At 48.7% G+C, this 13,432-nt stretch overlaps 1 protein-coding gene across 1 annotated transcript in view; it reads left to right on the top strand.

The window, feature by feature from the left end:
* The first annotated feature begins 549 nt into the window (after window positions 1-549).
* The window catches only part of CHD9 (chromodomain helicase DNA binding protein 9), a 223,333-nt gene continuing 210,450 nt past the window's right edge, over window positions 550-13,432 (top strand). The window contains exon 1 of the mRNA XM_045987027.1: window positions 550-622. The gene's annotated coding sequence lies outside the window, so the exon portion shown is untranslated. The remainder of the gene's footprint in view (window positions 623-13,432) is intronic.

Raw genomic sequence — 13,432 nt, 5'->3', positions numbered from 1 at the left:
AAACTTCAGCCAAAGAGACTGGAGGGAGCAAGGTAGGGAAGGAGGGCAAAGAGGTAGGCGGACGGGGTGGCAAGAAGAAGAAAAGATTGGTGGGAGGGGAAAGGCCTCCCAGGGCTCGAGAGAAACCCAGTCCCTTGCGTCTTTGGACGCTTCCACATTATTTCAGAAAGAGGCTGCTCCAAACTGGGGTAATCTGAAAGCTGCCGGCTGAAAAGAAAGATCCCCCTGAGTTCGGCCAGGAAAATCCCAGGATGGCTCCCAGGCCAGGAGCCAGGGCCTGGCTGGCCGCCGGGGCTCCCCCGAGGAAGTTGAGCAAGTACGGGTCCCAGCGCCCTCTGGGGAGGGAAGGTGGTCGGGGGCGGCGGGGATCCGAGCTCCCGGTGCTCGCAGGCGAGCCGGACCGCCGCCCACGTGGGCAGGCCCGCTGCATTTCCGCCCCGGCCGCGCTCGCTCCCACCTCCCCGGGCCGCGGCCCCCGCGCCGCCTCCGCGCGCCCGCTAGGTGGCGCCTGCGCTCTAGTGGGCGCCGCTCAGGCGCGGGCGAAAGCCGCGGCGGAGCCCGGCGGCGGAGCGAACCCGAGCCCCAGGATTCCGGGGACTGGAGGGCAGCGGCGGCAGCCAAGGTAGGATTCCCGAGCCTCGGGCGTTTCCCTCGAGCCTCTGCGGTCGGGGTGGGCAGCGCGGCGGCTGCCGAGCCCCGCGCGCGGTCCGCGTCCAGAACCGGAGAAGTCGGAGCGGCCACACGTGTCGTTGCCTAAGGGGACCCGGAGCCCCGCGGTCTCCAAGCTGGGCCTAGGGGCAGAGCGGAACAGCAGGTCGCCGGCACGCAGACGTCCTCCGCTTAGCCTCTGCCTCCGGAAAGCCTGCCTGAATTCCGCGAACGGCAAGTCCGAAAAGGAGAAAAAGAGTTCCCGAGGCCCAGAGCGACTCCAGCTTTAGCTCCCAGTGCGGATGAGAGCCAGACACCCTTCTCAAACTTGGCGGCACGTTGGGATCCCTTGGGGGAGCGTTAAAAAATGCTGGTGCCCCCAGTCCCACCACCACCAGCGGCCCCCCCTCTCTTCCCCCAGACTCAAATGTAAGTGGTTTGGGTTGGGGCCTGGGCATTTGGATATTTAAAAGCTTCCCAGGAGATTGCAATTAGCCATTAAGTTTGAGGACCCTTGATGTAAGGTTGGAGAGAACCCGAGGACGTTTGTTACAGAGCCCGAATGCTGATTCTTCTGCTTCTCTCGCCCCCCACCCCACCGCCTCTCCTTCTCCTCCTTCCTGCTTTTGAAGCAGGAAATACCTCTGCCTTTGAGCTGTCAAAGCCAAGATAACAAACCCACAGGGCTGGTTCTGAAAGGGTTAAACCCAGAAGTGGGCCAGGAACAGAAATACACTGATACGGAATGTGAGAGAAGACTCTTCAGCTACCCCCCCCCCCCCATTTTGGTAAATGCAGCTGAGGAGTCAGAGTAAGCCCCCCTGTAGGTAATAAAAATGATAATGTATTTGCGTAACAGGCAAAGTGGTTACCAGCATGGGCTGGGCGTCCCCGGAGCTAGCTCAAGAATTCATGGAACCATGCCTGGCCTCAGTTTCCCCACCTGCAAAATGGGTGCGATGGTATAAACCTCTTAGAGTTGTTGTGGGGATTATTAACAATGAAAGATCCTTTTCCTGAGGGTATACCTGTGCCAGGTGCTGCGCTAAGTGCTTTCTGTGCATTTTCAATTTTGACTTCTCATGGCGGCCCACGGGATAGTCCTGTAATTACCCCCATGTGGGTAGAAGAAGCTGGGCCTCAGACAGGTCAAGGAACATGCTCAGGGTTATATAATTAGGCAGATCCTGGGCAGTCTGTGCAGTAGTAATCTGCTGTTTCCCTCATTGAGAGAATGTAGAGAAAACACTGAGCACAGGGCAGCTCGTGGTGCATTTTCCATGACCACGGCTCTCACTGCCTTTGTCACAACAAAGCACTTTCACTGAATTGACTCATTCGTTCACGATCGGTTCGTTATTAAGAGCCTAATATGGGGGCACTGGGTGGCTCAGTGGGTTAAAGCCTCTGCCTTCGGCTCAGGTCATGATCTCAGGGTCCTGGGATCGAGCCCCGCATCGGGCTCTCTGTGCAGCAGGGAGCCTGCTTCCTCCTCTCTCTTCGCCTGCTTCTCTGCCTACTTGTGATCTCTGTCTGTCATATAAATAAATAAAAATCTTTAAAAAAAATTTTTTTTAAAGAGCCTACTATGTGCCAGGCAGCTTCCCAGATGCTAGGCCTAAAATGGTGAGTAAGACAGAGGTAAACGGGCTCTCAGCGAATTCACACTCCCATGAATGAGAGAACTGAGAAAAAGTACAGTAGATCCTCACCTTTCGCAGATTCTGTAGTCGTGAATTCTCCCGCTCGCTAAAATGTGCTTGTAACCCTCAAGTCGATATCCACAGCACTTCCATGGTCATGTGTGGACATGAGCAGAGTGGCCAGAAATTGGAGCTGAGGTTAACACAAGGCAAAGCTCCGCCTTCTGGTGTTAGCTCTCATACTGTAAGCAAGTGTCCCTTTTGGGGTCTATTTTGTGCCATGTTTTCTGCATTTTTGTGCGCTTTTTTCAGTTGGTGATTTCTCTGTTTGAAATTGCCCCCAAGCGTTGCGTTCAAGTGCTGACTAGTGCTCCTAAGCATAAGAAGGTTGTGATGTACCTTACAGAGAAAACATGTATTTGATAAGCTGTGTTTAGGCATGAGTCGTCATGATTTTGGCTGTGAGTTCAATATGATTCAATCAACAGTGTATATTAAATTAGGTGTCTTTAAACAGAAACACACATAACACAAGGTTAGGTATTGATCTGTTGATGAAAATATGACCAGAGGCTCCCAGAAACCTAACTTTGGGTTTTTCCCCGGGAGCAATGGTTCCGTATTTGCTAATTCCATATCCATGGCAACTTTATAGAACATAGCTGCTGTGAAGAATGAGAACCGACTGCAGTTAGACTTTACCCCACGTGCAATGAAAGAATCAAGGTGCAGAGGCATACAGAAAGGGCCTGCCTTAGATTGGGTGTCAGAAAGGTTGGAAGCGGCCAGAGATGCAGTGGGTGGATGAGGAAAAAGTGTTTCAGGCAGCGAAAGTAGCATGTGCAAAGGCCCAGAGGTCACCAATGGCTTGGCAAGGTCGGGAAACTCAAGAGAGCCAGTGTGCAGGGAGTGTAGTGGGCAAAGAGAACAGAATTGCAGTAATAATAATAATAATAATAATAATAATAATATGCTGGAGACAGGCTGGGGCTAGGTGGCACTGTGTGTTTTGTGGGCAGCTCTCATTTCATCCGATTAACACAGTAGTCCTGGCAGGGCGGGCTGGATGGTTTCCCCCTCTCACAGATGAGATTGATGCCCTATGTGGTTAAATACCTTATCCAAAGTTACACAGCTGGTAAGCAGCAAATCTGACCTCTAGTATCTCCTTCTTAATGTAATGCTAAACAGACATTTGAGTACTGATCCGAAATCTTAGAACATAGTCCTGGACTAGAGATTTGGTTTGGCCTGGGGAGGAGTCATAATAAGTGCTGCAGAAGCCATCAAGCATGGGTAAAACTACTTGGGACAGTACACGGAGTGTGGAGAAGAAAAGTCCTCATGCCCTTTAAAAATAAAAATAGTCCTGATATAAAACCATTAATGCCTCAATGACAGAGTCCCAGTTGCCTGCAGGGCAGAATGAGTAGTGATGGTGGGCACAAAGATGTAGAAAAAGGAAGTGTGAAGATCTGACCCAAGCTACCCCCAGAATACTAGGTCTGGCATGGGTCTCCTCATCCATGGGGCAGCCAGTCTCAGTCTGCCTCTTGTCCCTGAAGGACAATCTTAAGCAGGGCTCAGCAAACCTTTTCCTGTAAAGGGCCAGATAGGAAATATTTTGAGCTTTGTGGACCATATGGTTTCAGGTGGCATCTTCTCACCTCTGTGGCTGTAGAAGAACAGCAACCTTAGAAGGCATGGAAATGAGTGTGTTCCAATAAAACTTTATTTAAACCTTTATTTATAGACACTGAAATTTGGATTTCATATGACTTTAATGGGTCACAATATGTTATTCTTCTTTTGATTTTTTAAAAAATGTTTAAAAATGTGGGGCACCTGGTTAGGGGTCTGCTTTACAACTCAGATCAAGATCCCAGGGTCCTGGGATCAAGCCACGCATAGGGCTCCTTGCTCAGTGGGGAGTCTGCTTCTCCATTTCCCTCTGCCCCTCCCCCTGCTTGTACACTCTCTCTCTTTCTCAAATAGATAAATAAAATCTTTTTTTAAAAAATTTAAAAATGGGGCGCCTGGGTGGCTCAGTGGGTTAAAGCCTCTGCCTTCGGCTCAGGTCATGATCTCAGGGTCCTGGGATCGAGCCCCGCATCGGGCTCTCTGCTCCACAGGGAGCCTGCTACCTCCTCTCTCTCTGCCTGCCTCTCTGCCTAGTTGTGATTTCTCTCTGTCAAATAAATAAAATATTAAAAAAATATTAAAAATATAAAAACGATTCTCAGCTCATAGTTGCACAAAAACAGGCTGTGGGTGGGTGGGCTGTGGTCCATGAGCTATAGTTTGCTGACTGTTTATCTAGAATCATGAGACTGAGGGCCATAAGAATACTAAATGTCTATCTAACTAAATCTTTACTTGACCCATGAATCCCCATCCGCTGTTCTCAGCTATTTCTTGAGTTCCCCCAATAAAATAGAAATCACTCACTGGGTAACTCATTCCATTGCTAGAAGTTTGAACTATACCTAGTTGGGGCTTCCCCAAACCCAGATCATGAGACAAGAATTTGGGTGTCGGGGGCACCTGGGTGGCTCAGTGGGTTAGGCCTCTGCCTTCAGCTCAGGTCATGATCTCAGGGTCCTGAGATCGAGCCCCGCATCGGGCTCTCTGCTCAGTGGGGAGCCTGCTTCCAATTCTCTAGGCCTACTTGTGATCTCTCTCTCTGTCAAATAAATAAATTTTAAACGTCTTAAAAAAAAAAAAAAGAATTTGAGTATCAGGACTTCACCGGGAAGTGATCCCAGCCAGCCCGGTGAGAGTGATTTGGCCCCTGGGAAAGGAGGAAAACCAATGAAGGATGTGTTGGTAAGTGAGTTAGCACCAGCGCAATGGCTCAGTCTTGCCCGGAAAACCTTGGAGAGATTGTGTGTCCCCTGAAAAAGCTAGGGAGTTGGGTTATTTCCCTGCCTCCTCAAGGCCTCCCCACTTCTGCACTCTGTCTGCTGCGGTCCACAGCACCTCCCACCTTCCTACCCACCCCCCTCTCCACCAGAAAATGCCTTCAGAGGGAAAGGGTGCAACTGGAAACTGTCTGCAGGTGGCTTCCGGGGAGCGCTGATGAGCACAGGTGCCCTACTAAGTGTTTTCTGATTTGGGTTTTTTTTTTTTTTAAAGATTTTATTTATTTATTTGACAGAGAGAGAGGTCACAAGTAGGCAGAGAGGCAGGCAGAGAGAGAGGAGGAAGCAGGCTCCCTGCAGAGCAGAGAGCCCAATGCGGGGCTCGATCCCAGGACCCTGAGATCATGACCTGAGCCGAAGGCAGTGGCTTAATCCACTGAGCCACCCAGGCGCCCCTGATTTGGGTTTTTTAAGCGTGCACCGCATAGCCCTGGGGACCTCTTGAGATGATCTGGCATGGCATGAAGTCACAGAGCTAAAAGCCATGAAGTCTCAGACTAGGAAAGGTATTCCCTGTATAAACTGCCTCTCTGATCCTGCCCTGCTGCTGTCTCTCCCCAGCACAGGAGCCCCAGCCACACTGGCCTGGTACTTCCTGGAACTTGCCAGACTCTCTTCTGACTACAGTCAATAAAAGAGGTCTAGTGAAGGACTAGACTGGCTTGTCTCTCTTTCTTATGGAAAAGACAGAAATCCTCGAATTCTGGGCACTGAACAGACAAGAGCGGTCAGCTAAAATTTAAGAACACTGTTTTGTTTATTTGTACAGTTTCCACCTATATAGGGCAAGGGTTTCTGACTCCACATTCACAGTAGTAATATAAGGTGTTTTCTTTAAAATACATATACGGGGTACCGAGGTGACTCAGTCGGTTAAGCATCTGCCTTCGGCTCAGGTCATGTTCTGGGGGTCCTGGAATCGAGCACCACATCCTTGGGGCTCCCTGCTCAGCGGAGAGTCTGCTTCTCTCTCTCCCTCTGCCCCTCCTCCTCTCATGCTGTCTTTCTCAAATCATAAATAAAATCTTTTAAAAATGATAAAATGCATTTGCATAATGCATCTACTTAAAAATATGCTAAAAGTGATAGTGGCCATTTACTGAGCACTTAGTAGGCACTTCGTTATTCGAAGCCCCCCGGACATGCATAATTTAATTACTTCTCACCACAGTTTCATGGGTTCAGACCTACTTGACGTAGGTACTATTATTAGCTGAGAAAACAGGCATAGGGAAGTTAAGTAACTTGCCCAAAGTTACATAGCCGGTAAGTGACAGAACTGGAAAGTAAACCCAGATTGTCCTGCTCCACTTTTTTTTTTTTTAAGATTTTATTTATTTATTTATTTGAGAGGGCATGAGCACACTCAAGCATGAGCTGGGGGGAGGGGCAGAGGGAGAGCGAGAAGCAGGCTCCCTGCTGAGCAGGGAGCCCCAAGGATGCAGGGCTCCATCCCAGGATCCCGACCTGAGCCATAAAGCAAATGCTTAACCAACCGATTGAGCCTCCCAGGCCACCCACAGTTTGTGTTCTTAATGGCAGGATGACACTGCTTCTCACAAATGTGACAAAAGAAAAAAAGAAAAAAAAAAGTGAAATTATTATTTTGGCTTACTGATGAGAGAGGAGGCCTCCCGTAAGAGGTTCCTCCTTCTCACCCAGCTGAAATCTGTCTCCCTGAGACGACCGCCCCTTGATTGTCATACTTTCTTCTGGAGCCTCAGAGAACAAATCTGTCCCTTTTTCATCCCTACAGGCCTTCAGCTGTCTGATGACAGGGAACCTGCTGGCCCTCCCAGATCTTCCCTGTTCTCGATTAAATATTGCCAGTTCCTTCTGCTTATACCCTCGTGTGTTCTTGGCATCTTCCCCCAAGCAAAGGGCCCCTTTCTTCCTTCTTCTTGTGTGTCCCAGAACTTCCAAAGTTGTTTTTATTGTTCTACCTTTTTTTTTTTTTTTTAAGGGCCCCTACAGTGCATTCTGGGCTTAGAGTGGATGGCTGTGGTTGGAGTGATGGGTGAGGCAGAGAGAAGCTGGATAGTATCCAGAGGGAGACTGTCAATCAGAGAAAGCCCCCCAAGGCCAGCATCATGGGGTGGGGGGGCGGAAGTGGGAGGCTGGTCAGGCTCATTCTTTGCAGGCCAGAGATGGAGCTAATCAGGCCGAAAGGGACACACTAACCAAATTCAGGAGCCTGGTAGGGAAGCCAGACCACAAATATATTAAATCACAATGGGACAAGCACTGCGAGGCAGCCTGAAAACTTTGTCAGCCTGTCAGCACATTCTTTCATCGGTAGGGAAGCCCACGTAGGAAGCCAAATTCTAGTGAGAAGGTTGATATTCACAGGCCCAAGACGAGGTAAGCAAGAGGAGTGAGTTTAATAGCCAGACAGTCCAAGGTACTTGTATCCTCTGAAGGATAGAAAGGTCCATGACGGCAGCCGTGCTGACGTTAGTCCCCTCATCCCTGTGCTCATGGTGGACGTGACTGAAATCAGTGACCAAATCTTTGCCTTCTTATTGCTCCCGGGACCAACCTTAAGATCCTTATCAGGAAGGCGCCTGGGTGGCTCAGTCGGTTAAGTGTCTTCGCTGCCTTAACTCCCTTCAGCTGGGGTCATGATCCCAGGGTCCCAGGATCGAGTCCTGCACTGGGCTTCTTCCTCAGCGGAGAGCCTGCTTCTCCCTCTACACTTCCCCTGTGCCCATGATCTCTCTCCCTCTCACCGTCTTTTTCAAATAAATAAAATATTTTTTAAAACGATCCTTATTGGGGCACCTGGGTGGCTCAGTGGGTTAAAGCCTCTGCCTTCAGCTCAGGTCATGATCCCAGGGTCCTGCGATCGAGCCCCACATCGGGCTCTCTGCTCCACAGAGAGCCTGCTTCCTCCTCTCTCTCTTCCTGCCTCTCTACCTACTTGTGATGTCTGTCAAATAAATAAAATCTTTTAAAAAACGATCCTTATCAAGAGGGGATTCCAGGAGACTCTGGCCCTCTGAGCTGTCTGTAATGCTCAAGAGTTTCCAGAAATCCCGATGCCTGGACAATGGGAGATAAGATAGACTCTCAAAGACTTCTCTTTTGTATCATTTTTGCTGAGCTCCTCATACTTGACCATCTCTGTCTACCTAATATTCCTTCGGCTTATGTTAAACAATTCACCTTTTTTTTTTCCTTCTCATTGTCAAGTCTTGATTTGATTTCCAGACCTTGCTCTTCCTGCTTTGTCCAGAGGCGCATCCTGTCCTGTCTTAAGAACTTTCGCAGATCAGTAATTACAGATACTGTATGTGGATTCCATTGATATACGCTCCCCACGTTTGGCGGTGACTTGCTGTGTACCTTCCAGTAATAACCTCTTGCAGCGGAGAAGCGGCTGTCTGGGAGCTCTGTTCTAGAATTGGCAGGATCACAGTGTTACACTGTGGTACTGTTATCACTTGTCCATGCTTGAGGCTAGATGGGTCCTGGAAAGGCAGCTAGGGCACCAAACCCAAGAGATCAATGAGTTTGCTGTTACGAGCTTTGGTTATGCTCCTCTGAGTGTTGGGAGACAGACTTTTGCCGGCTTTTAGAAATGTACATTTTGGGACACCTGGTATGGTTCAGTCTGTTAGGCATCTGCCTTTAGTTCGGGTCACAGACCCAGGGTCCTGGGATTGAGCCCCATATGTGGCTCCCTGCTCGGCGGGGAGCCGGCTTCTCCCTCTCCTTCTGCTTGTGCTCTCTCACTCGCACACTCTCTCTCTTTGACAAATAAATAAAATCTTAAAAAAAAAAATGTACGTTTTGTCCAGGGCCTCTCCTCCCTCCCGTCTGAAGAACCTTGACTTCCCCAAAAGGGAGACAAAATGCATACGGAGAATCCATGGCACCTGGGGCCACTGCGGGGGGCCTTCTTGAGATCCTCCAGAGGAAAAGTGGGCCTTGCCCTTAGGGGCAGCCCAGCTGCCAGGTCTGAGAGCGGAGATCCACTTTTCATACTAGGAAGGCTGCCAGTCTGATGAGAGAAGAGACATCACTAGCCTCAGCGAGTCCGATGGAGGAGAGACATACAGTGTCCTTGGTGTGAACGATTTCCCCACCCCTGAAGATATCACTGTATCTGCGGCTTCTCTTGGGTTGGTCAATAGGCGGGGAAGGGGGCCCGCTTCATTCACAGCTCTGATAGACTTGTGCAAAGCCACAACAGAGGGCCATGGCTTCTGAGGATTGGCCTGCGGACTGGATTGGATTGGATTGGATTGGACTGGATTTTATTTTATTGAGAGAGAGACAAAAATAGCAAGAGAAAGCACTGGAGCAAGGAGGAGAGGAAGACAGCAGGGAGCCCTACAGGAGACACAATCCAGGACCCTGGGATCATGACCTGAGCTTAAGACAGATGCTTAACCGACTAAGCCACCCAGGCACGCCCATTTTTTAATAGACCTTTTTAGACCAGTTTTGACTGACAGAAAAATCGAGATGATATCCCAGAGAGTTCCCGTATACCCCACGCCCAGTTCCCCCATTACTGAGATGAACACATGTGCTATGGTACGTTTGTTACAGTCAATAAACCAATATTAATACATTCTTAGTAACCAAAGTCCACAGTTTATTCAGATTTTCTCGGTGTTTACCTCCTGTCCTTTCTCCATGCCAAGACCTCCACCAGTATCTGGTATCTTGTTTCCTTGTCGCAGCGTCTTAGGGATTTGCTGGCTGTGACGGTGGAGAGGATTTTCCTTGTTTCTGATGACCTTCCCAGTTTTGAGGAGCACTGGGCAGGTATGTTGTAGAATGCCCCTTTGGTGGAATCTGCCTGATGTTTTTCTCAGGATGGGACTGGAGTTAATGGGGTTTGCAGAAGAAAGCCACAAGAGGTAAAGTGCCATTTTCGTCACATCATGGCAGGCACCCCCGAAGTCACCACAACCTACCGCTGTTGACCCTAAGCTCGATCATCCAGCTGAGGTCGTGTGTGTCAGGGGTCCTCACTGTCACGTTACTGTTCCCCCGTTCCATCCTGTTCCATACTGTTCTCTTGGAAGGCGGTCCTTACACACAGCGCACGCTTGAGGGACTGAGAAATTCTGTTCTCCCTTCTTTGGGCAGTGTGTCTACAGACCTTTTTTGGAACTTTTCTGCACAGGTAATTTGACTCTTTTCTCCATTTTTTCATTTCTCTTTTTTGTTTTTTGTTTGTTTGTTTTGTTTAAAATAACAGCAGGGACCCATGGGTTTACTTTGTACTCTGGGTTATAATCCAATACTGCCTTATCTTGTTGCTCAGATCATTCTGTCTCTGGCCCCTGGGAATGGAATTTGTGAGTTTGGGTTTTTTTAAGATTTTATTTATTTATTGAGGGGGGGACACACAAGTGGGAGAAGCAGACTCCCTGCTGAGCAGGGAAGCCCATGCCCACCCCCACCCCTGCCCCCCCCACCAGGGGATCTTAACCTGAGCCTAAGGCGGAGGGACACTTAGCCAACTGAGCCACCGAGGCACTCTTGCAGTTTGTGTTTTGTAACCAGCTCCTGCGGCATTTCTTGTACGTATGAGAGTTCAAGTCCCACGTAGGTCTGGGTTCCTGGCCCCAGCTCTCCCGCTGACTGGCCCTGGGCATGCTCTTGGCAAGGCCCTTGAGCCAGTGGGGCCTCTGCACTCTCAGCAGAGACTGGAGATAATGCTGTTACCTAGCACAGGAGGTTATTGAGTAAGAGGTGCCTAGTCCTCTGTGCATAGACATTGTTGTTATTGTTAGCTTGGCATTCACATTCCTTCTGGATCTGCCCCCGGAGGTTACACACCGAGGCCAAATATGCCTTCCCAATGCCCACAGCCCTGTGTGACCCAGATTCCAGTACCTTGTCCCCATCTCCCCCTGTTACCTCCTCTTCCTGGTGAACCAGCTTTGTCTCCCACCTTCTGTCTCTCAGTCACACCACACGCCAGCCAGCCAGACGACCCATCTGAAGTGCCCTCTGCCAGTTCACACAGACACACATCCTCATTCCTTTCAACCCCCTAAAGCACCACTTCCTCTGTGACACCATCCGACAGCCAGGCACGAAGTCCCCTCTCTTCCTGTCAGCTGCCGGAGGGCCCCCTGTACCCAGCCTTGCCTCATAGCCCTTATCCCTTTAGACCGTGCTTGGGAGCAAAGGGACTGTCCTCCCTGAGCAGTCCTCATGTCCATCCGTCTTTCTATCCCTGCCCACGAGGGGCTCCCCACGCCAGCTTGTGGTCTTACTTGCACCTCTGTAAGTTCCGACAAGACAAAGGACGTTGGGGGAAGGACATACCCTGGGTGCTGACTGGGCTTAACTAGACAGACAGCCTGTGAGGGCAGAACTTCTCAGAGGTCGAGAGGCTGACCCGGGGTCGCGTGTGTGTGTGTGTGTGTGTGTGTGTGTGTGTGTACACTAATCATACCACGGCAGGGAAGGGAGTTAATATATATATTAATTATGCAAAAATATACATGACATAAACTTGGCCATTTTAACCATTTTTTAAAATGTATAGTTCAGTGACATCAAGTACCTTTACATGGTCGTATAACCAACCATCGCCACCATCCATCTCTAGAGCTTTTTCATCTTCCGAAACTCATGAAACAATGAGTTTAATTGTTGGCTTAGTTTTCATTTCCTCCCCGATCCCTCCTTCCGCCAGCCTCGGACACCCATCTTTCTCCTTTCCATATCTGTGATTTTGATGGCGCCCTAGGTACCCTGTACCCACGGTATTGTGCGATATTTTTTCTTCTGTGACAGGCTTCCTTCGCTTGGTACAATGTCTCTAAGGTTCATCCGTGTTTGTAGCAGGTGTCAGAATGTCCTCCTTTTTTTAGGACAGAATAGTATCCTGTTGGGGACACCTGGGTGGCTCAGTTGGTTAAGCAGCTGCCTTCGGCTCAGGTCATGATCCCGGCGTCCAGGGATCGAGTCCCACATTGGGCTCCTTGCTCGGCAGAGAGCCTGCTTCTCCCTCTGCCTCTGCCTGCCACTCTGTCTGCTTGTGCTCACTCTCGCTCCTCTCTCTCTCTGACAAATAAATAAAATCTTTAAAAAAAAAAAAAAAGAATAGTATCCTGTTGTATGCTTATATGGCATCAGGTTGATACATTTGTCTGTCCGTGGACACTTGGGTTGCTCCCACGTTTTGGCCATGGTGAATAATACTGTGATGAGCATACAAATATTCCTGCTTTCAGTTCTTTTGGGAATATATCTAGAGCGAAATTGCTGGATCATAAGGTAATTATTTTATTTTGGGGGAAATTGCCATAGCATTTCCACAGTGTTTGTATCATTTTACATTCCCACCAGCAATGCACAAAGGTTTATATTTCTCCACATCCTTGTCAACATTTGTTATTTTCTGGTTTGGTTTTGTTTTTTTGATAATAGGCATTCTAATAGGATCTCATTGTGGTTTTCATTTCCGTTTTCCTGATGACTAGTGATCATGAGCATATTTTCATGTGCTTATTGGCCATTTGTATATCTTCTTTCTTTTTAAGATTTTTTTTTAAAAAAGGTTTTATTTATTTATTTGACAGAGAGCAGGAGAGAGAACAAACAGAGGCAGCAGGAGAGGGAGAGGGAGAAGCAGGCTCCCCACTGAGCAGGGAGCCCCATATGGGGCTCGATCCCAGGACCCTGGGATCATTACCTGAGCTGAAGGCAGATGCTTAACTGACTAAGCCATCCAGGCACTCTTTTTAAAAAGATTTTATTTATTTATTTGACAGAGAAAAAGCACGCACAAATAGGCAGAGAGGCAGGCAGAGGGAGAGGGAGAAGGAGGCTCCCCGCTGAGCAGAGAGCCAGACATGGGGCTTAATCACAGGACTCTGGGATCATGACCTGAGCCAATGGCAGACGCTAAACCAACTGAGCCACCCAGGTGCTCTCATTTGTATAACTTCTTCAGAGAAGTGTCTGTTAAGTTCTTTGCTCATTTTTAAATCAGGTTGAGTTTTGTGTTTTTGTTTTTGTTTTTTTGCCATTTGAGTTGTAGAAGTTCTCTATATATCCTGGTATTTATCCCTTATCAGATATATAATTTGTAAGTATGTTCTCCTATCCCATCATTTTACTACACTGATAGTGTCCTTTGATACACAGAAGTTTTTAATTTTGATGAAGTTCAGTTTGTCTATTTTTTCTTTTGTTGTCTGTACTTTGGGTGTCATCTCCAAGAAATCGTCATCAAATCCAATG

The sequence above is a fragment of the Meles meles genome, chromosome 19, assembly GCF_922984935.1.
Source record: "Meles meles chromosome 19, mMelMel3.1 paternal haplotype, whole genome shotgun sequence".
Classification (NCBI taxonomy): Eukaryota; Metazoa; Chordata; class Mammalia; order Carnivora; family Mustelidae; genus Meles; species Meles meles.
This window is presented reverse-complemented; position numbering and strand designations above follow the sequence as displayed.